Raw genomic sequence first — 24257 nt, 5'->3', positions numbered from 1 at the left:
TCTTATGGCCATTTCTTTTTCTTGTGTACATTAATGATCTCTCATCAGTTACACTGCCAGAAGCAGAGTTCGTTTTGTTTGCAGATGACACAAGTATTGCAATAAATAGTATGTCAAGTGTAGTTCTAGAAAGATCTGCTAATGATATTTTCATGGATATTAATAAATGGTTTAAAGCCAACTCACTGACATTAAACTTCGAAAAGACTCACTATATGCAATTCAGAACCTGTAAGAGGTTTCCACCCAGCATATGCATAAAATACGAAGAAGAGCAGATAGAAGAGGTTGACAGTCTTAAATTCCTGGGATTACAACTTGATAATAAATTCAGTTGGGAAGAGCACACCACAGAACTGCAGAAACGCCTTACCAAATCTGTATTTGCAATTCGAGTGTTAGCAGACATAGGCGACATAAAAATGAAAAAGCTTGCATACTTTGCTTACTTTCATTCCATAATGTCATATGGTATAGTATTTTGGGGTAACTCTTCAAGTCAAACAAAAGTTTTCAGAGTCCAAAAGCGTGTAATACGTATTATTTGTGGAGTAAATTCACGGACGTCCTGTAGAAACCTCTTCAAAGAACTGGGTATACTAACTACTGCCTCTCAGTATATTTACTCATTAATGAAATTTGTCCTAAATAATATATCTCTTTTTCCAACAAACAGCTCAGTTCATTCATACAATACCAGGAACAAAAATGATCTGCACAAGGACTTAAAAGCACTTACTTTAGTTCAAAAAGGGGTCCACTACTCAGGAACACTCATCTTCAATAATTTGCCAGTAAACATAAAAAATTTAGTTACAAATAAAGATCAGTTTAAAAGGAGCCTGAAAGACTTACTAGTGGCCAACTCCTTCTACTCCATTGACGAATTTTTTAATAGAAACAAATGATGTATTGTATATGTTCATACTATTAGTATGGTTATTTCAGCTTAAAAAAAATAAAATAAATTGACATGTTCCACATCCACGAGGATCTCCTCAGCACGGATCTACGGAACGAAAAACTAATCTAATCTAATCATCTAATCTAATCTATCTCTGATCAACACTGATCAACACTAATCAACACTGATCATCTGGACTGTCTACGTAAATCGAAGTAAATGGTGGCACCGCCTTTTCTAAATTTCGTACAATTTAATGAAGTTAAATTTACTGATGCCTTTATTTTGTTGCTACTGAAGGCCACTCGAAGGACGCAACAATCTGAAAGACATTGAAGGAGCACAGTCCCAGCCATGGCGCGCGTTAAATGCCTGGAGTCATAAATAACTTCGCAGGTATGCAGCTACAGCTCAACAAATTGCCTAAGGGAAGGGCTGTTAAGTGTAGCGGCCACTTGTTTCAAAAGATGAATCAGGGAAGCTGGAGTTTCCCAACGTCCGTACATTCAAGTTTAACAACCAGATCAGTTATAAAATAGAGTATGATCGCAATGAGCCGCCTGTAACAAGGGGGATCCGACAGAGGTCGCTCTCTTGACACAGTAGACACTTGGCAGGGTGAACAACTATTTTGGATTAGGTGCCAACACGCAATAGCTTCAGAGAAAATCATGGTCAAAGTTTCGACGCTATTTCACCAGGCAAGTAGCGCAGAGTAGCGTTGGTTGCGCAGACGCTGAGCGAACAACTCCGAAATTTTGCGCCCCCGTGTTCAAATCCAGTCATAGGTTTTTTTTTCCTTTTGTTGTCGGGGCAGTATGTGACATCTTTCCTTTTTACTGCATAAGAAAATACTGTGAAATCACGGCGAAAGAAATATAATTTTTAAATCTTATTCAAAATGGTTCAAATGGCTCTGAGCACTATGGGACTTAACATCTGTAGTCATCAGTCCCCTAGAACTTAGAAACTACTTAAACCTAACTAACCTAAGGACATCACACACATCCATACCCGAGGCAGGATTCGAACCTGCGACCGTAGCGGTCACGCGGTTCCAGACTGAAGCGCCTAGAACCGCACGGCCACACAGGCCGGCTTTAAATCTTATTAAAATAGATTTCATCGCCATAAGTGGTACGGATTACCGCCTTCCAGGAAATTGCTACCAACAGTTTTAATTTGTCTCCAAGAAGTTATTGACAAATTTGGTCCTCAAGCCCATCAAGACGTAAAAACAATTAACGGAACGACATCAGAAAATACACGCTACTGTCACAAAATCTGGAAAACTCCTGAAAGAAACCTACCATCAGTTTCTACACAAAGGTTCTCGACCTTATATAATAATGGAGCCTTTGTGGACATTATTGTGTCGTGGAGTGGTCAAAAGATTTGTCACGTGCTAACACAGGATAGAGGGAAGACAGAGGGTTTGATATCAGTCTGAAATTTCCGAGCGGTGAGGAGCAAATGCAGAAAGACATTCCGAGCGAAGTCAGGTTGATCACTTGTATCAGAGCCACACACTGTCACAGGGTACTTACGAGAAGCGCGGATTCTGGGACTCGACGGGATGCTTGCAGCAGGAGAGTCTTAGAATTCAGAGATCTGGTTAACACTATTAGCGGTCAGACTAACTACAACACTGAAGGCTGAGTCTAGACATTGGAACAAGCAAAGGAGGCAGCTGGTTGCACAACGAAGTACGTGTCTGCATCCACAGGGGCGGGCGCTAACAGAAGTAGTGAACACTAGCAGCGCATTAAGTACAAATTTGAGAGCAGCCCTCTAAGTGAAAAATAGACATTTCGGAGCTTACCGAGCCACACGGAGTCGGCGCCCTAGCGATCTGACTGAGAACGCCCTCTGAATACACAAACATGGGTTTTTAATGAATTGTGGCGGTGCACTATTTCCTCCTTCCCATAATCGACTCACCAGTCTACCGGCACTTAACAAGCTTCGGCCAACATGGCGAGTCGCTCTGCATCTCCAGTGAGCCGCTGACCAACCACATTAAATTCCTCTACTTCTCCTACTCAGTACGTGGGGATGTTTCTGGACTTTGCATCAGCAAACTCCAAGCTTGGTATCAACAGCTGCAGCAGAAAGCTAAACGTAACTGCCTCTCCTATTATGGTTTGCAACAACAGTGATTTTAGCCGAGCGGTCTCAGGCGCTGCAGTCGTGGACTGTGCGGCTGGTCCCGGCGGAGGTTCGAGTCCTCCGTCGGGCATGAGTGTGTGTGTTTGTCCTTAGGATAATTTAGGTTAATTAGTGTGTACGCTTAGGGCTGATGACCTTAGCAGTTAAGTCCCATAAGATTTCACACACATTTGAACACAACAGTGATTTACGTTACTTGGCACCGCCATCAGTCCTTTTGTGAGTGTGGCTAATTTAATAGCACTCTAACCTGTGTAAAATCATTGGCATTGCAGTTCCCTGGAGCAAGTATCAAGCTTATTGCCTCTGCTAAGACGTACCTTTTCGCGGCCGTCTTCTACTGTGACGCCTTATAGCAGCGTCTAGGCGGTAGATGAACTTACCAGTTAATTCTCTGAAGTGAAACTTCTCCCCTGGGACAGTTGTCCAGAGCATCTGCATCTTGCAGGTCTCTAGTGTTCTTCTTTAGCTCCGGTAACCTAAGCGCTACCACTTTTGCTTGCTCTCTGCAGTCTGTCTCTGATTTCCTGTCTTGGAGTGCCCTTAATGGCTCCCAACAACCAACCTTAAGCGTACAGCGTCCAAGTCATTAAATCGTCAGTATATGACAGGTCTCTTCTTATCCAATGGGCTGTTTATCGATTAAATCCGAATACCGACATGTTCATTAAAAGTAATCCACCCCAGAGTACGCCGTTATGTAAACCATGCGACGTATACTTTGACTGGAAATGAAGAATTACATTCGTCGATTACAGAAGCGTCCTACTCTCATGGCACAGAAAAGGGAAATCACAGGTAGAAGCGATGAAATTAAAATACACTCCTTGATCCATAATCAACTGCAGGCTCCGTCTTTCGAGAAAATACTTCGTTATGTAAATAAGTTACATAAAACTGCGTGTATTACCGCAGAATTATCGTCAGATCTCGAGGTTATTTTCCAAATGATATTCACACAGTGTATTTGACTTTGGTGTATGTACCGTCGTACGTTGCTCTTAGTGCTTGGAATTTTTATGCTATGAATATTTTTATTAATGGACTGCTTCTCTTGAAGCAATGAAGTAAAAATCAAAGGAAATTTTTATATTTTTCTTTTGCAGTTACTGTTAAGTATATGAGATTATATAACATCTGTGACGATACAATCTGTTTTTAATAAGATTTGAAGTGCTCATTTCTTTTGTCAACAATTCCGTTGTATTTTACGACGTCACAAAAAATATTGATGTGACGTACTTCAGGTACAACAAAAGAAAAACGAAATAGAAGATTGGATTGGAGCACGGGGTGCGAAATTTCGAAACTGTGTTCTAAGCCATTGCGCTACAAATTCCCTTGGTTTTATGATGCGCGAGCGAACTGATGAAGTCGCGTCGAAAATTTGGCTCTCATTTTCTCAAAACCTATAGAATGTTGGCACCTAAGCCAAAATAAATGTCCCTTTATTGTCACCCTTATTTCACCATGTCAAGTTTCGACTGTATTAGGGAGCTAACTATGGCGGTTTCTCTCGTTATGATATCTGAACACGGTCAGAAACATTATACCGGACCGTAACTGAAAGAGTGATGTTGTCTCGGCTTGATTAGGTTAACGTTAGAAACGTCGATGTCAAATCAGTAGAAATAAACCACCCAAGTACTCGTTATAGTAGATGACCACAAATGGCCCTTCATAAAGTTCGCTTGGTTAAGTTGGACCTGCATTCAGTGACAGCTGCAATTGCTGTTGCATTTGGAACCGACTGTCACTGACAAGGCGTGACCATCGCCTCTGCTGTCTGTCGGTACATATCTCTTTTACAAGCACTGTTCTTACTCCGTATTCGCTGCTTGTGGCACACCATTCCTTTTAGAGACGTTAGATAGTCCGCACTGATGTATCAACAAATGTTGCAACTTTATTCAAATTGTGGCCATAAGCATGTCCAAAGACGATAATTCCTGTCTTCCATTCTCTCACGTGTTCATGTGAAGCTATCACACTGCGCCTATTCCACGTGACTGATTGACACGTACACATCACTTGAATTGTCATGACTTACATTTAAAGTGGGGGATGGGTCACATGACCTCCTGATACCAGTTCCACGCCCTGTACGACTCTCCAAAGCGACCAGTGTGCTATTTTAAGGAGGTGCCTGATGTTTTGGCAAGTGAGGTTATTTTACACTCTAAGACAGAAAACCGAGTCCCACGAAACAATGATCTGGATGGGACACGATTAGGTAGATGTGATGTACATGTACAGGGAAACAAATTATTACAAATTCAGAACAAATTGATGATTTATTCAAGTCAAAGAGCTTCACAAATAGAGCAATTCAATAAGACGTTGCTCCACCTGTCGCCCATATGCAAGCAGTTATTCAGCTTGGAATTGATTATAGGGTTGTTGGATGGCCTCCTGATGGATATAGTGCCAAACTCAGCCCAACTTGAGCGATAGGTCGTCAAAATCCCGAGATGGTCAGAAGGCCTTGCCCACGATACTCCAAAAATTCTCAGTTGGGGAGAGATTCGGTCACGTTTTGCTGGCCAAGCTAGAGTTTGGCAAGCACGAACACAACCGCTCTCGCCGTGTACAGGCGGTCATTATCTTGCTGAAATGTAAGCCCAGGATGGTTTGCCATGAAGGGCAACAAAGCGAGGCGTAAAATACAGTCGACGTACGACTGTGCTGTAAGGGTGCTGCAGATGACTACCAAAGGGGTCCTGCTATGAGAAGAGATGTCACTCGAGAGTGGCTGTCGGACCGTATAGCGAGCGACTGAGGCTGGAAATCCACCGATGTACTGGGCGTCTCCAGACACGTCTTTGTTGGTTCAAAAAATGGCCCTGAGCACTATGGGACTTAACTTCTGAGGTCATGAGTCCCCTAGAACTTAGAACTACTTAAACCTAACTAACCTAAGGACATCACACACATCCATGCCCGACGCAGGATTCGAACCTGCGACCGTAGCAGTCACGCGGTTCCGGACTGAAGCGCCTAGAACCGCACGGCCACCGCGACTGGCGCGCATGGTGGGCAGGGCTGTCTGACCATCTCGGGATTTTTACGATCAAGCGCTCCAGTTGGGCTGAGTTTGGCACGATACCCGTCAGGAGGACAACCAACAACCCTATAAGCAGTTCCAAGCCGAACACCTGCTTGCATATGGGTGACAGGTGAACCAACGTGTTATTGACTTGCTCTATTTGTGAATCTCTTTGTGTTGAATGAATCATCCTGTTTTTATGAAATCGTAATCATTTGTTTGTCTATCGAATTCCGTCCTCTTCGGACAATGCCTTCGTGGTGCGTCTTTCTTTTTTTTTCTTTTTAGAGTGTAGTTTGCATAAAGCGTTGACAGGAGCCACAATGAGTATACACCTTCTCCTAGTAAGCCACCTTCACTGTGAGACTAAAATTCTTCCTAATGACGAACTTTTATTAGCATCTGAACGCAGGATTGATAAGTTTCCTGCAGCATATACCTTATTTCTCTCCAACGGTACTAAGAAAAACAGTTAACGTGCTCATCGGCTTGGGAGACTTGCCAACAGCGAATACGTCCCCAAAAGAGTGGGAAGACCTAAAATTTAACCTATTACGCTAGCTCGCAAATACGGAGTCATAATTCATCTCCTCGCAAAATCATCGTACTTTTTATCGAAGCCGAGATTGTTGATACCTGCCTGTACCGTGGTTGTCAAGTTGCAGGTAATGGATTTGAAGTATCCCAGTGGTGAATGTAATTGATTGATAACGGGAGGACAGATGTTGATGTAATATTTCCGATCGCCACACTTTCTGACCATGTTCTGGGTTAAATTCCTAATATCTTCACAATATCTCACAAACGTAGCCTTCCCTTCCCCCCTCCCCCCGCCCCCCTGCCATCATTGTATGATGAGGAAAAATATATTTATGACACAATTTGACTTAAAGAAGATTGGTGGGGCACATCGTGAAGCATAATGGAACCGTTAAATCAGTTGTAAAAGGGAGACAAAAACTATAGAGGGAGACCAAGAGTTGAATAGTAGTAAGCAGATTAAATTAATATAGATTGCAGCAGTTACTCGGAGATGAAGAGCCTTGCACAAGATAGACTAGTGTTAAGAGCTACATCAAACCAGTCTTCGGAGTGAAGACCACATTAACAACAACACCACCAACGAGATATGTTAGGAATCTGTTCACTTCCTTCTCAAAACCACAAATAACACAAACAGATAACTCCGACCTATCCGCAGCCATCACAGTGACCTATATGAAACAGCTAAACATCTGACAAGCAGAATGCTAAAATTCTTCCAGTAAGGAAGTATTACACCAGACCAACAGACACAGGAATAAATTTAATAAAACATATCATTCATTCGCGACGCGGACCAGGCGCTATAGCTTTTTTTACTCAGCAGGTTTCCTTATCCCTGATTACCCAAAAATAATTCTACATTGCTATTAGAGAACTTTCCTCTTGTAAGACGTATTGGTACCATAGTTTTTAATGGTGTCAAGTCATTCACGGCCAAGTTATTCGATTTCCCTCCTTCAGTGTCATCACTTATAAAATGCAATTATGTATATGCAATAATTCCCCATAAATTTTTATTTCAAACAGATAAATTCTACTTATGTCTTTTCTTACGTTACTGCTATCTCACGATCAAAAGTTTCTTTCTTAAACAAGATTCGAAGCGGCTACCTCTGTATGAATCGCGAACTTGACGTCCCGGGATACCAGTAACGCCATTGACTCAGTTTTGACGAAGTTTGATTACCATTTGGGCACTTTTATCGTTTGATCATAATCGCTGATTAACAGTCAGAAAGGTTTTTACAAAGTACTGTTTATCGGAATTCATTTGGAGAACAAAAATATGCATTACATCGGACACACTGAAACTCATCTAAATTATCCCTTCATTTTGTGTAGATTTTTTCTATATTGCGTGTAGCGCAAATCCGACTTAAGAATGTATACGTAATTGTGACTATGCAATCTTTTCTAATCACAGCGAGATTCCAAACAAAGTCTTGCGTGATAGACACATACAAGGCATGTGAAAATAGTTACAGTTACGTTTACTGATCTGCTATTCTAATTGTCGCGTGTTGCTATTAGTTAATTATTAAATAAGTTGAACAAAAGAAGGCACGCACAGCACTCAATGTTCCAAGTTGGCACGGAGAATATCTATGTTAAGTTGTACATGGAGCCGGAGACACCAAGCTTTCCAACCGTAACGCAAGTTAGCGTCGTAAAACGGCAACGCATTCGACGAGGTTTCAGAACCACCATAAATCCCTACACCAGTGATGTGTACGAACACACATTAAGCATTCGAAGGACGGGGAAATTATTAATTGCTAATGGAATTTTTTATTTATATGTAATAGGTTTTGGGAAACTAGAAAAGAAGAGAATCGAAGTGGTTGAGAAGGGTGCTACAGAAGGATACTGAAAAATGAAGTGGACTGATAAGGTGAGTAATGAGGAAACCCTCCGCAGAATCGAAAAGGAAGATATGGAAAATGTTGGCTAGAAGAACAGGAAGAGAGGACGTGTTAAGGAATCCGATAGTAGCTCCACGGTCGTAGAGAGAGCAATAGATGGCGAAAACTGTAAGTGAAGACAGAGATTTGAGTGTATCCAATAAATAATTGAGAACGTCGGGTGTAGGTGGTTCTCTCACACGAAGAGGTTGGCACAGGAGAGGAAGTGGTGACGGACCGCCTTAAACCAGTCAGGAGACTGATGACCCAGAAAAAAATAGATTCACGTTCTTTGAACGAGTCGGCGAAAAAAAAATGAACCTTCAGTTATATAAAGATTGGTTTAATAGTGCTCGCCAGGCACTGTTATAAAATTACAGTTGCCAAGAGAGCAGCTTTGATAGTTTTTTGTTTCCGAGTACTAGTATTCATCACAACAATAATACGTGTCTTATATACATACAATTGGCACTGGATAAATCTAATTATTGTAGGCTTGCATCTGAATAATCTGCTTGTTTAAATTTGACACGTGAAGCAGGCCGATCAACAAAATAAAAAGTAGTCTGATAAGCTACTCTGAAATTCTAGCCTTCCAGATAAGATAGCTAAACTTGCACTTATATTCTGAATTAATCACGGTTGGCTTACTATTGGCATTTCTTAAGATTTCAGTGATAAGTCTACAAAATCGATTCTTTTATTCAGTTCACAGTTACATTACTTTAGAATGTATTTTGCAAAACTACGGTCACAATGCTAAGTTTAACCTTGTGCATGAAATAATTCTCAAGATTTGTCCTAAATAATCGAATCAATAAGCGCTAATGCTGGAGTGAAGCCTGAGGAAGCTCTATCGCAGAAGTGGGGGGGCATAAAATGGCCGTTGTGCCTTTTATAATTTCTAATAGTCAGCTAGCAGAACGAAAACGACTACAGTGATGTTTGGATTACGCGTGCAAGTATACAGGGTGAGTCACCTAACGTTACCGCTGGATATATTTCGTAAACCACATCAAATACTGACGAACCGATTCCACAGACCGAATGTGAGGAGAGGGGCTAGTGTAATTGTTTAATACAAACCATACAAAATGCACGGAAGTATGTTTTTTAACACAAACCTACGTTTTTTTAAATGGAACCCCGTTAGTTTTGTTTGCACATCTGAACATATAAACAAATACGTAATCAGTGCCGTTTGTTGCATTGTAAAATGTTAATTACATCCGGAGATACTGTAACCTAAAGTTGACGCTTGAAACCTCCGACGTTCAGTTGCGTGTTGTAACAAACACGGGCATAAATTGACCAGCCCGTTCTCCTGATCTTACACCTCTGGACTTCTTTCTGCGGGGTACGTTAAAGGAGAATGTGTACCGTGATGTGCCTACAACCCCAGAGGATATGAAACAACGTATTGTGGCAGCCTGCGGCGACATTATACCGGATGTACTGCGGCGTGTACGACATTCATTACGCCAGAGATTGCAATTGTGTGCAGAAAATGATGACCACCACATTGAACACCTATTGGCCTGACATGTCGGGACACACTCTATTCCACTCCGTAATTGAAAACGGAAACCACGCGTGTACGTGTACCTCACCCCTCATGGTAATGTACATGTGCGTCAGTGAAAAAGACCAATAAAAGGTGATAGCATGTGGACGTAATGTGCTGTTCCAGTCTCTTCTGTACCTAAGGTCCATCACCGTTCCCTTTGGATCCCTACGTAATTCGGTGCCCTCCGACACACACGATCGAACAGCGGAGGAGTGGTACTCAAGCGTCAACTTTAGGTTACAATATCTCCGGATGTAATTAACATTTTACAATGCAACAAACGGCAATGATTACGTATTTGTTTATATGTTCAGATGTGCTAACAAAACTAACGGGGTTCCATTTAAAAATACGTAGGTTTGTGTTCAAAAACATACTTCCGTGCATTTTTTAATGGTTTGTATTAACCAATTAGACTAGCCCCTCTCCTCACGTTTGGTCTGTGGAATCGATTCGTCAGTATTTGATGTGGTTTACGAAATATATCCAGCGGTAATGTTAGGCGACTCACCCTGTATATCTCTGGAATCTAGCCACATCGAAAATCAAAGACACAGAAATCGCAAAAAAAGGACTCAAAATATAATGATATTTTATATTAGGCTTATCACATCTTCGATTACGTTTTCGGAATGTACAGGTACTACTAGATAGGACTGTCTCCTATGTATATTTCTTCTCCTCATTGCATTTATGTTCTTGGCTTTCGGTTTAACCAAACATACGACTTTCGGTCTCAAATTACGTTTCTTCCATCGACCCCTTCAGTTGCAACGAAATCACCAAAGTATATAAAAGTCAGTGAAAATACTCTCATACTCAATGAATGAGCGCAGGGGAGCAGGCCCAGGAATCCTGCACCGCCGTTCTGGGCAAGGTCCTGGTGGTCCTCCGTTCTGCTGTCAACTTTGTGTCTGTGTCGTGTAGATGACTGAGTGTTCGTACACTCTGGAGTTGGCTTTGTGTTGTTTATGTGTGAAGAGAAGGCAGAAGGTGAAACCTGGTGCTGGTGCGGACACATACACTTTTCCTCTCGAATAGTACCAAGAAGACCACTCCTTCACTTCATGAGACTCTGCGGAGAGGTTTGGTTTTTAATCCAGCACATTGGGAAAAACACTGGTGATTAGTGAATTTACGCCACCACTTCTCGTCCCCTTGCCGGCCAAGTACTTGCTGTGAAAATCTTTAACTACGAGGATACGAACCGGCTTACCTCCGAATCGAGTGCCACTGCACAGGCGAGCGTTAGCTGTTAGCTCCCTCGGCTAGGAGGCGGGTAAGGTATATAAAATTTGATGTGAGTTTTGAAAATAAATCCCATATATACATCGGCATCAGCGTGTCTGCACAGCATTCGACAGGATCGCTTATTTGTGGCAAAGAAAAGTATTTACTTATATGGGAGTGTATGTTTATGTGTGTTTGTGTGTGTTTGAGAGAGAGAAAGAGAGAGAGAGAGAGAGAGAGAGAGAGAGAGAGAGAGGACTAAACTTGTTTCTTCGGTGGAGAATGAACTGAGAACTGGACAATATAGGCAATGAATGCTACCTAGATAGGTCGTTAAATCGTATATTTGCGAGAGATACTGATAGAAAGCAATAGATAGAATATTTGTGCTTTTGGCGGAGTAAGTACCATGTACTGAGCATGAAAACGTGGGAATCTTAATGAAATGAAATGAATGAAATGTGCGTAAGAATTTAATTGACGGCAATTCGGCGACTTGAGTGGAGACAATCTCTAACCCGGCTGTGAATTGAACCCGGGTCACTCGCATGGCGTTCCGCTGCGCTGACCAATCAGCTATCGACTCCGACAGGAATCTTAATAATTAAAATTATTATATCCCATGTGGCTGAGGAAAAGCTGCGATGCAGAGTAGCGTACTGGCTTTAACTGAGGTTGAAGACATGCCGGTACTTCATCCACTAGCAGTATTTTGTGCAGATAGAATAGTTTCACTGAGACTGTAGTTAGGGAGAACTGAACGGTGCAGTTCCTACAACGTAATGGTGAATGAGCTTCCGGTAGGCTACTATATCTACCTATCTACCTATAGCAATACATAACACATTCTCGAAATATTCGTCAGTTTTCATAGCCAGCACGGTCAGCTGGCTTGTCCCCCATTTATGATACGTGTGCCATGATGGGACACCATCTTCTGTATTGTATGTTACGACAATATCCTTACACACACTACGATAAAAGGCGGAAGCAGTGTAGATGAAACCTTCTACGACAAAATCCTGAAACTCCAATATGATCGTCCCTGTGCACAGTTGCACGAGTGCACTGTAGTCGCATCAGCCTTTGCAATCTTCGCAATATACGGAAATTGTTATTCCAAGCATATTTCCACTGCGTTTCATGGTGTGATTACGTACACATAGTGTATTACCGTACGACGCATATCATTCGTATATGTGTCCTTTGCTTCAAGATATCCTCGTTTTTATTTTTCGATAGTGTACATAGTCATAGGATCAGCACTCTGCTGTAAAACGATCCAATGTAACGAAACAGCATAACTTAGTCTATCATATGGGACCTGGATTCAGAGATACTGACCACCTACATGATTCTTCGCACATAATACGCAGAAGGGGCCTGAAATTAAATTTCTCATCTTCAGTTGTCTGTGTCATCGGGATGAATGTGAGGAAAGAATTCAATAGATAGAGTAAACGAGAGAGAAATAAACGAAAGATAATAATCACTGTACAGAGGCGTAAGAGTGGCAGCCAGGTTAACTGCGACTATACGTCTTTCCTCTGCCTCCCCCACCCCCCCCCCCCACCCATTCCTCTTCTAGCATCTCCCTTTTTCGTTCAGTACTCAGAGCTGCTTGTCCTCTTTATTCGGTTATTCAGATCGACATGGGTTATAAAAAAGTAAAAGACAGGCATTTCAATAATTCTTTTTTCTGTGATACAATTCAAAACATTGAATACCACGCAGTCCAACGTTGTATTGATTGCAACAATAACGTGGTTTGTTTGTCATTGTTTCATTACAGATCAATGCAAAGCCGTAACAAAGAAAACAAACGCCAAATATACTCTTTTCATCTGAGTTGCTTTGATTCAAGTAGCGTAACGAGAGTGGCTTCATGTAGACGTCGAAAACAAGAAACAAGCGTCCCTGTGCCACAAGAGGTAGCTGTTATTAAACTATTGATGAACGCAGTACAATCTGAATTTCCGCAAGATTTTTTTTCGTACATCCCCGCCGCTTTGCTATTTTAGTGCCCTCCAACCCATTCCGTTCTTCTTCGTTTCTACCCTCCTACTTCATCCTCCCTCATTCTCGTTTTTAAGGTTCCGTGCCACAATGTGAAAAGACGGAACCCTTCTAGGATCGCTTTGTTGCCCGTCCACCTTTCTGTCCATCCGACTGTTAAGAACCTTCTTCTCGGGGACGTGCAGGCGCATCAAATTTAAATGTATGTCACGTTTTAAGGTTTATGGTCACTTGGGGGAGTAAAACTTTTAAGCTTCTAAGTCACTTCAATCAAAAGATACGGTCATTTATGTCATATAACCGTATTTCGATAATCGAAAACTTACTCGTCAAAAACTATAGGTACTTCCCGCTGACATCGACACGTGAAATTTGGCAACAAGCTAATTTCACAGTACAGGTAAAGCATGCTGAAATTTATGTCACATTCTAAGGTCTGTACTTTCTTGCCGGTGTAAAAATTTTAAGCTTCTAAGCCATTCAGTCAAAACGTTACGTTGTGTTCTGCCTTACGGCAGGTCTTGTCATGGGGAAAGCCTCGTCAGAGAGGTCCACCGCATGAGCGTCTAGGGAAGTGATTCCAGTGGTGCTTTCCCTTTGCCTTCCACTCATGATGATGAAATGATAATGACGATAACACAACACCCAGTCCCCGAGCGGAGAAAATCTCTGACCCACCCGGGAATCGAACCTGGGCCCCTTGGCGTGACAGACCACCGCGCTGACCACTCAGCTATCGGGGCGGACTCAGTCAAAGAATACGGCTATTTATGTCAAATATTTTGATACTCGAGAATTCTCTCATCAAAACCTATAGGGTTCTTCACATTGCTCTAGAATCATGAAATAATAGTATAGGTACAGTAAAAATATCCGAAAATAGTTAATTTATAATTGTACCACACGAAAAAATATTTTTCGTTATTTGTTGTCCGGCTGTTGTCTGCCCGTTAATACCCTTTTCCTCTGGAACAGACTGGCGCATCAAATTGAAATTTATGCACATACTAATATCTGTCGTCCTTCGACGCTGTACAAATGTTAAGCTTCTAAGTCAATTCATTCAAAAGATATGGGCATTTGTGTCACATATTTCAATACTCAAAAACTCACTCATCAAAACCTATAGAGTACTTCCAGTTGACCTAGAATCATGAAATTTGGCAAGAAGCAAGGTTTCGTATTTCAAGTAAAGGGAAAAACTACATTTGTAATTATATCACATGAAAAAATATTTCTTTTGTCATTTGTTATCCGAGTTCAAAATTTAAATTAAAACATTCTCCAAGGTCTTGGAATTCCTGGACCGATGCCTTGCCAGTGTCAATCTTGATAACAGGCAGAAATCGTCCATATCCTTGACTCTTGGAATGGAAAACTGTCGACATAGATAATTGTGGTTGTACGGAATCCTGAGTGCTCGATTCCTGTTCGCTTTTTTTCCTTTCGCCTTCCTTATTAATTCCGCACGCCAGAAAACGGCATCAGGGCACGCACCCGGCTGTGGTATCCTACTTGCACCAACATTACCGATTAAAGCCCTTCCTCGACGAGGTCATCAGAGACTGAGGGAAAGCTCTGTTTGGTCGAAAAGCTCTGTTTGATCAACAAAGGCGAAGGAAACTGGCTGCCTCCTTTTCAGAAGCCTAATCCCATCAGTTACCTTAATGAAGTGATGTAGGGCAACAACGAAAAAACAAAAACGGGGATTTCAGTTGCATTCCTTTCGAGTGTTAGTCAGTTTCCTTTACCACTTCCGACATCGCTCGATGCTGAATGTCGTATGGTACGTAATATTGACCTTATGTTTCACATTACATTCCATATTGATAAGCCGGCCGCAGTGGCCATGCGGTTCTAGGCGCTTCAGTCTGGAACCGCGCGACCGCTACGGTCGCAGGTTCGAATTCTGCCTCGGGCATGGATGTGTGTGATGTCCTTAGGTTAGTTAGGTTTAATTAGTTCTAAGTTCTAGGGGACTGATGACCTCAGATGTTAAGTCCCATAGTGCTCAGAGCCATTTGAACCATGTTGTTAAAATGAAATTAACCGGTTTTCGATGTTCGAGTTTAGGAACGATTTTTTTGTTAAAGGCATTGCGGAACTATATAATTAATGCAGCTCCGTTCCTATACATCTAATTCACTGTGGACAAATACGAGGACGTGCTGAAGAGTAATGCCTCTGAATTTTGTATGTGAAAGCTTTTAAAGCTTTTTCAATAACACAGACGTTATTAACATTGTACACCTTTATTCTTCATGTCTAAATGTTTGCAGTCAGCTGCCACAACAGAGCTCCGAATTGTAGCGTGTAACATGATGGTGTGTAACGTAACTTCTTCGGTGCGTGGGAAACAGCGTGATGTAATTGAGCTTCAAATCTGAAGAGTTCATCCACACTTGGGGCAATCTCTCCTTCAGCATGACAATTTCGGACTACACGCGAGCGGTGCAACAGCTGCAACAATCCGATGGCTTCGGATTACTGACATTGACCATACTCCATAAAGTCTCGACGTGGCCCCTTCAGATTGTCATCTGTTTCCAAAACTGAAAGAACACCCTCGAGGACTTCAGTTTGATAGTTATGAAGCGGTGCAATCAGAGGTGAGGTTTTAGCCCCGTCAGGAAAGTGAAACATTCTACAGTATCAACACTCTGGTCTCTCAGTGGAAAATATATGTTCGTCACCAGCGTGATTATGTTGAGAAAAAAAAATGTAAACATAAAGAATAAAGATGTAGAATGTTAATAACGTTTGTTTTATTCAAAAATCTTCAAGAGTTTTCACATAAAAAACTGGACGGCATTATGTTTCAGCATCCGTCTTGCTGTACTTCATTAATTCACTGAAATGAAGACGTGAACAATTCGAGGGCAGCTTACTTCTGGGTGTAACACGTACAAAATACTATTAATGTGTACAGATTGTATTTCACAGAAGATTAACATTACATTGCGTCGAAAGATTCGAATGAATCTTGAGAAAAGTGGCACACTCACACAAAAAATAAGGAAGATCAAATTATTACAACAAGCGCGAATGGAATAATAATATAGTGGCTGGAAGCACGTGGTATACATTAAATGTGTTTGTAATTATGTCGACATGTTCTTCTTTGTCACTGTATAACGGATGTACTAGTATATTGTGAAACTCTCTATAAGAAAAATCTGCCGTCTATGAGAACCACTGGATGTAAGAGTATTAGTTACAGAAACATCGGCTCATGGTGGAAACGAAATAGTTCGAAGACATTAATAATGACAAACCTCAGATTTTTGCAGCTATATTTTTGAATTTATCCACTGTTACTACTTCCTTGACGTAGTTACATGCTTGTTCGTCTAATCCAAGATCGTTATTCACTATTTCGTAAGATTATGTACCTTTTGCACAAGGTAAATGGTAAATGGATATGAAATACGAGTAACGGAGCTAGTAAACGTTGCAGAAAGTATGTTTGCTACTGAGTATACCCTGAATTTTAATGCAGAACTATATTTACCATTTCAGTTACAGGCACTAAACAAATTTTTGCAGAATTGGCGAATAATGACTGGTTTTTATACTTAAATGGGCACGTGTAAAATATGCATCTTCCTAAGGTTATTACTTTGCGAAGCATTTCGGAAAGAATGTAGGAATTAGTAGCATAAGATAAAAAAATCTACGTGCGTATACTTGAAGTTGCTGCAGAAATTTATAGGAAAGAACTGATGCTGTGTAATGACGCTAAAACATTTGTTACTCGTCCGTATCTTATTAAATTCACTTCACCATCTAGTTTTACAGCACTGATTCAAATATTTCGTTACTGCAGCTGAAGAAAAGAGAGAGTATCACTAATTTGAAATAAATAGTACTTAGTACTACTTACTTCACAAGATGTCTTCGGTATATCAAAGAACACTCTTTTGAGAATCTACTCGGTAAAGGTGCCTGTCCATAAAGTTCTGTGCCCAGAATTGTTTCCTAGGCTCGCAGGAGAGATACTGCAGGGTCTCTTGGCAACAGACACCAACAAACTCATAGCCTCAGCAAGTCAGTGCGACGGAAGCACGCGTAACTGCGAGTTATGAAACGATTGCGGGTAAGATTCGTGTCACTCACGGACTTCGCAGCCCATAGTAAAAGAAAAAGTAGCTCACGATCTGTGGTCCTTACCACGCGCACCGCCGCGGCAGATCCACTTGTGTTGTTAGTTTGCTGCTAGTGTGGCAGTAGTCGAGGCAGCAGCACGGCGTGGCGCGCGCGTGTAAGGATTCTGCACTCTGCGAAAGGACGGGACAGCGCAGCGCCACCGCTTACCAATGCCACTACGTGTACGGCTTCGCCGCCGGCGCACGAGCAAGGCCACTAAGCAGTCCTGTTTACATGAAATGCGTTCGCAGTTGCGAATATGGACAACCATCAGGTGTATAATGAAATGACGACACTGAAAAGTGGTGCCGGACTAGTACTGCCGGCCGGAGTGACCGAGCGGTTCTAGGCACTACAGTCTGGAACCGCGAGTCCGCTACGGTCGCAGGTTCGAATCCAGCGTCGAGCATGGATGTGTGTGATGTCCTTAGGTTGGTTAGGTTTAAGTAGTTCTAAGTTCTAGGGGACTGATAACCTCAGCAGTTAAGTCCCATAGTGCTCAGAGCCATTTGAACCATTTTTTTCTGGACCAATACTCGAACCCGGATTTCTCCTTATCACGAGCGATCGCCTTACCATTAGGTTATCCAAGGACGACTCGCGCCCGGATTCAAACTTCTGTATGTCGTCAAACTGTAAAATCTGTACTCGTATACCCATTACGTATGTTGCCGAACAGGGGAGACATTTTAATTGAAAGCCGTTTGCCCGGTGTCCGCAGGTGCATGTACGAAGTAGTATTATTTCGTACTTTGGAACAACGCAGGCAGTGCAACATCGTATTTATGCGCCAATGCAGGACAAACGGCTTTTAATTGAAATGTCTCCCTGATACGGGAATATACATAATGGATATACGAGTACATCTTGTAGACTCATTGTTGACGACATATGACACTTTGTCTCTGGCCGTGAGTCGTGCTCGGATAGCCTAATGGTAAAGCGAGTGCTCGGGATAAGGCGAAAATCCGGGTTCGAGTACCGGTCAGGCATAAATTTTCATTATTGTGATTCAATTATACAGCAGATGGTTTTCCATATTCGCAACTGCGGAAACATTTCATGTATTTCATAACGGCTGTAGTCACCGCACTGCATGTTTCTTCGAGACACTGCAAATCGCATTCGTGTTTAGTTTGTGTCTAAATGGTTCAAGTGGCTCTGAGAACTATGGAACATAACATCTGAGGTCATCAGTCACCTAGAACTTAGAACTACTTAAACCTAAGTAACCTAAAGACATCATACACATCCATGCCCGAGGCAGGATTCGAGCCTGCAACCGCAGCACTCGCGCGGTTCGAGTCTGAAGCGCCTAGAAACGCTCGACCACACTGGCGCACTAAGAGACTGAAGACAATAACGCTGTGGGCTCCTTCTGGTAGGCCATGGTGAAATGTGGAGGTAACTACAGATTTACCCCGGAGAAGTGTGTTGGGACCCTGGCCGTACATGTTAGTTGTAAAGTCCTTGCTGATAATATTAATGTTAACCTCATACTTTTCGCAAATTGTGCAGTTATATATGATCAAATACACTTTGGGAAAAAATCTGCACAAATATTCAATCAGGTCTTGTTAAGATTTCAAAAAGGTGCAGAATTCGCAACTTGCTTTAAGTGTTCAGAAAAGTAAAATGGTTCACTTCACAAAACGATAAACCGTAGTATCCCATAATTTCAATATCGGTGAGTCGCAAGTGGAGTATGGTTCAAATGGCTCTGAGCACTATGGGACTCAACATCTTAGGTCATAAGTCCCCTAGAGCTTAGAACTACTTAAACCTAACTAACCTAAGGACATCACACACACCCATGCCCGAGGCAGGATTCGAACCTGCGACCGTAGCAGTCCCGCGGTTCCGGACTGCGGCGCCAGAACTGCTAGACCACCGCGGCCGGCAAGTGGAGTATGTCGACCCGTAAAAATATCTGGATGAAACAGTTTGTAAGAGTATGAAATGCGTGACACGGAATGATCTCATATGCTCAGTGGAGGTGAAACAAGGGACAAACTTCGTTTCATTTGTTGAATACTGGAAAAATTCCAATAGTTTACAAAGGATATTGCTTTCACAACATTTGTGTGATCCAGCCCATAATGTTGCTCAAGATTGCGGCATCCGTAACAAATAGGGATAATAGGAGGTATTTAGACTATACAGAGAAGGGCAGCACAAATGATCGTTGACCCTCGGGAGAGCGTCACAGCAACGTTGAGAATACTGACTGATACTTGAAGATACAAATTATCCAACGAATGCTTACTTATACAGCTTCAAGAACCACCATTAACTGAGAAATATAGAAATGTACTACAACTCGCTACGTATTCTCCTCATAGAGATCAAGACAAGATTGCACTAACAAGATGGAAGGCAATCGTTACTTCATCAGTCCAAACGCAAACTCAACATAAATAATTCCTTGTATGTAGTACAATGGGAAGTACCCTCTGCCATGCTGCTCGCGTGTTTTTCAGAGTGCAGATGTAGATGTATGTACATGCAGCTTACAAAATCAAACATTAACAAGATCTATCACTACAGTATACATTCCTTCTTAAGGATACTGGACTTCGTGAGATATACATTATCTAATTAAAAGTATCCGGAACCGAGTGAGGTGGCGCAATGTTTAGACACTGGACTCGCATTCGGGAGGACGACGGTTCAATCCCGCGTCCGGCCATCCTGATTTAGGTTTTCCGTGATTTCTCTAAATCGCTCCAGGCAATTGCAGAGATGGTTCCTTTGAAAGGGCACTGCCGACTTCCTTCACCATCCTTCCCTAATACGATGAGACCGATGACCTCGCTGTCTGGTCTCCTTCCCCAAAAACAACCCAACCCAAAAGTATCCGGAGACCTATTGGTGGACATTAATATGGGGTATATCCACCCTTCGCCTTTATGACGACTTGTACTCTGCTGTGGACACTTTCAAAGAGGTGTCTGGGTGTCTGTAAAGGAATCTCGGCCCATTCTTCGTCAAAAGCCAAAACTAGAGAAAATAATGATGTTGGACGCTGGACTCTGGACTGAAGTCGACGTTCTAACTCATCCCAAAGGCGTTCAAGCCGGGACTCTGAGCTGGCCAGTTCATTTCAGCAATGTTATTGTCCAAAAACCAATGCCTTACAGATGTTTTACGACAGGGTTCATTATCATGCTGATATAATTATCATCTCGGAGCTGCTCCTTTACTGTAAGCAGTACACAGTGTGTAAAATGTGTTCATAGCCTTCCGCATTCTAGCATTTTCTTAAGCGGAATAAGGGGACCAAACTCTAACCACAAAAACATCCCTATGCCATCATAGCACCCCCTCCGTACTTCGCTGTTGACACTGTGATCACAGGTGATGTTCTCGAGGCATTTGCTAATCCCAAAGCGTTCCATCGTATTGCCGCAGGGTATAGAGTGGTTCATTGCTCCAAATAACTCGTTTTCAGTCATCCACTGTCCAAATGCGTCCCTCTTTCACCACCTCAAGCGTCGCTTGGCAGCGACCATTGTAACCCGTTCTTTAAAACTCCATACAAGCATTGTGCTAGGTGGACTGCTGGTGGAAATTTGGAACTCACGAGTGATTCCTTCCGCAAATTTTATGCGATTTTCTAGAAAAGCTTTACCCCCCCCCCCCCCCCAAGTCCTGGTTGGTGCCTGTTCGTCAGTACGTGAGGTCTGCCTGCTCATAGTTTAGCTGTAGGTTTTCCTTTGTGTTTCCACTTCACAATTAAATCATGAGCAGTCGATGTAGGCAGCCTGATGGACATGTTACTCAGGTAACGTCCAATGACTAGTTCACGTTCGAAGTCGCTGAACTTTCCTGACGGATCCGTCTTGCTGTTTCCGCTTGTCTACTGAAAACACAACACTCCCCGCCGCCATTCATACTGGCTGATTGTCCATAGTGGCATGTAGTGATTAATTACGCATTACATGGAGGTTTCCAAATACTTTCAAAAAATGGTTCAAATGGCTCTGAGCACTATGGGACTTAACATTTATGGTCATCAGTCCCATAGAACTTAGAACTACTTAAACCTGACTAACCTAAGGACAGCACACAACACCCAGTCATCACGAGGCGGAGAAACGAATACTTTCGATCAGATAGTGTACAAAAGAATCAGTTAAAAGAACTGTCGTTAGCAGTTATCTAGAAAAATTCTGTGATATAGTAACTTTGCTCAGTGTAGTGTTGAATTAAATTTACGTAAGGTGACACAGAATTATAGGTAACGACCTGACGTTTCTGAATATTCAGCTGTTTTTTATTTGCCAGCTTAATGAGTAGTTCAGAATTAAAACTGAATTCTGCACTTATTTTTAAACGAAACATACAACTCAATTGCTCATACCCATGTGTTGACTAATCGCTCATCGGCTTGTGGACTCGTAGACCTAGAGATGTTAATACGTATCCTACCGAGCAAACGCTGCTCAGTCAACTTTACGCCTCTACAGTGGCAGCTGGTGCTGCATTAAATAGCTGAGCTGCTTGTTTTATCACGATGGCTCGCATATGGTAGAATGTGTCACTATCAGTACGGCGAAGAAAATAATTGGAAGAGCGTACAGGTTACAGTTCTCTTAGAGAAGGGTAGCGGAAGTGAATCATGAAACTACCGTCCAATCTGTTTTAGAATCCTAGAACACAGCCTGAGCTCAGAAACAGTGAGGTATCTTAAACAGAATTAACTCCTCCATGCCAGCAAGCATAGATCCCGAAAACATCGATCAAGTGAAACCCAAGCTTCGCTTTCCCCTGAAAGTCAAGAATGAAGGGGAGCAGCAAAATGCAGTATCCCTTGAGTTCCATAAAGCCTTTCGCTCGGTATCACACGAACGTTTAGCAACCAAAAAGACATTGTATGTGGTAGGGAGGAAGCAGAATGTTGTCTTGGATGGAGAGTCGTCTTAAGGCGTGCCTCAGGGAAGTGTGTTAGGACCGCTGTTGTTCACGTTGTACATTAATTACCCGCCAGAAAACATTAACAGTACCTCAGACTTCTTTAGACGACGCAGTTATTTACAATCTATTATTACCTCAAAATATAACAGCTCAAATATCCAGTCAGCTCTCGATAAAATTTCACAGAGGTGCGAAGATTGGAAAATATTGTGGTAAGGTATTATGGACCAAACTGCTGAGGTCATCTGTCCCTAAGCTTACGCACTACTTAACCTAACTTAAGTTAACTTGCGCTAAGGACAACATACACACCCATGCCTGCGAAGATTGGCAACAGTTTTTAAGTGTTCATATATATAAAAAACGGAAATTATCATCCTCTAACTACATCAACTAGTCACAACTGTAATAGATCAACTCATCCAAATATATGAGTGCAACCACTGTGTGAAGAGAAGTATGCTAGTATCTAATATAGGATATATAATTTGAGGAAGAAATTTCTCAGAATGTACGTTGGGAGCATAGCGTTGCAAGATAGTGAGACATGGACTATGAAAAACGGGAGCAGGACATAACCGAAGCATTTGAGATGTGGTGCTATAGACGAATATTGAAAATTAGGTGGACTGATAAGCTAAGGAATGAGAGGTTCTCCACAGAATCGACGAAGAAATGAATATATAGAAAACACTGGTAAGAAGATGGGACAGGATAGTAGGACATCTGTTAAGACGGTATTGGAGGAAGCTGTGGAGGGTAAAAATGTAGAGAAAGACACACATTGGGAAACATCCAGTAAATAATTGAAGACGTAGGTTGCAAGTGCTACTCTGAGATGGGATGCATCGAAGCAGTCGGAGGACTGATGACTCAAAAATACCGTGTAGGCTCAGTAGCACTTAAGGCAGGTAGGAGAGTTTGGTTCATTGGGAGAGTACTAGGAAAACCATGTCAGTCTACAAATCAGTTCCTCGTCTTATCGTAGAATATTGTTCAGGCGTGTGGGATCCTCACCAAACACTAACAACAGGGGTTAATGAAAGAGTACAAAGAAGGGCAGAACGAATGGTCACAGGTTTATTTGACTAACGAGAGGCCGTTACGGGAAAGTTGCAAAACTTAGAATGGAATATACCTATTATCCCATAAAAGCATTTTCAGAAATTTTCAAGAATCCCTATCAAATGAAGGATCTAGAGACATTGGAAACTCAGTACACATCACTCCCGTAGGGACCACTAAGACAACATTAAACTAATTACAGCACTCTTAGAGGCATCTGAACAGTCATTCTCCCGCGCTGCAAATGAGACTGAGACTGGAAGAAATCCGAAAGTGTGCTAGCATGTTAAGTACTCTCTGCGATGCACTTCACAGTGGTTTACAGAATTTGTACGTAGACGTAGAAACAGAATATAGCGTTATGGCACAAGGCAAAATTTTTTATTATGGCCGTCTTCCCTTATACGGCGCGTGTAGCCATAGAGGAGGAAGTTGCTAGCAGACTCATGTATATCATACTCCCGAGTCACCTAATGATCTGTGGTGCAGGGTACTTCGGAACCACTAACCGATTCCTCCTACCGTGTTCCACTCACGAATGGCACTTGGGAAGAATGATTGTCGATAAGCCTCTGTATTACCTCTAATTTCTCGAATTTTCTCGTCGTGGTCATTACGCGATATGTGTGTGGGAGGAAGTACCATGTTTTCCGATTCTTCTCGGGGAGTGCTCTCTCGAAATTTCAATAATAAACCTCTCCGTGATGCACAACGCTTCTCTCATAACGTCTGCCACTGGAGTCTTTTCAG

At 42.1% G+C, this 24257-nt stretch overlaps 1 protein-coding gene across 1 annotated transcript in view; it reads right to left on the bottom strand.

The window, feature by feature from the left end:
* The window catches only part of LOC126237003 (regulating synaptic membrane exocytosis protein 2), a 1236422-nt gene that overhangs the window by 973931 nt on the left and 238234 nt on the right, over nt 1-24257 (bottom strand). The gene's annotated exons all lie outside the window — the stretch shown is intronic.

The sequence above is a fragment of the Schistocerca nitens genome, chromosome 2 (assembly GCF_023898315.1).
Source record: "Schistocerca nitens isolate TAMUIC-IGC-003100 chromosome 2, iqSchNite1.1, whole genome shotgun sequence".
In the NCBI taxonomy this organism is placed as follows: domain Eukaryota; kingdom Metazoa; phylum Arthropoda; class Insecta; order Orthoptera; family Acrididae; genus Schistocerca; species Schistocerca nitens.
Note: the sequence above shows the minus strand (reverse complement) of the source record. Positions and strands in the feature narration are given on the sequence as shown.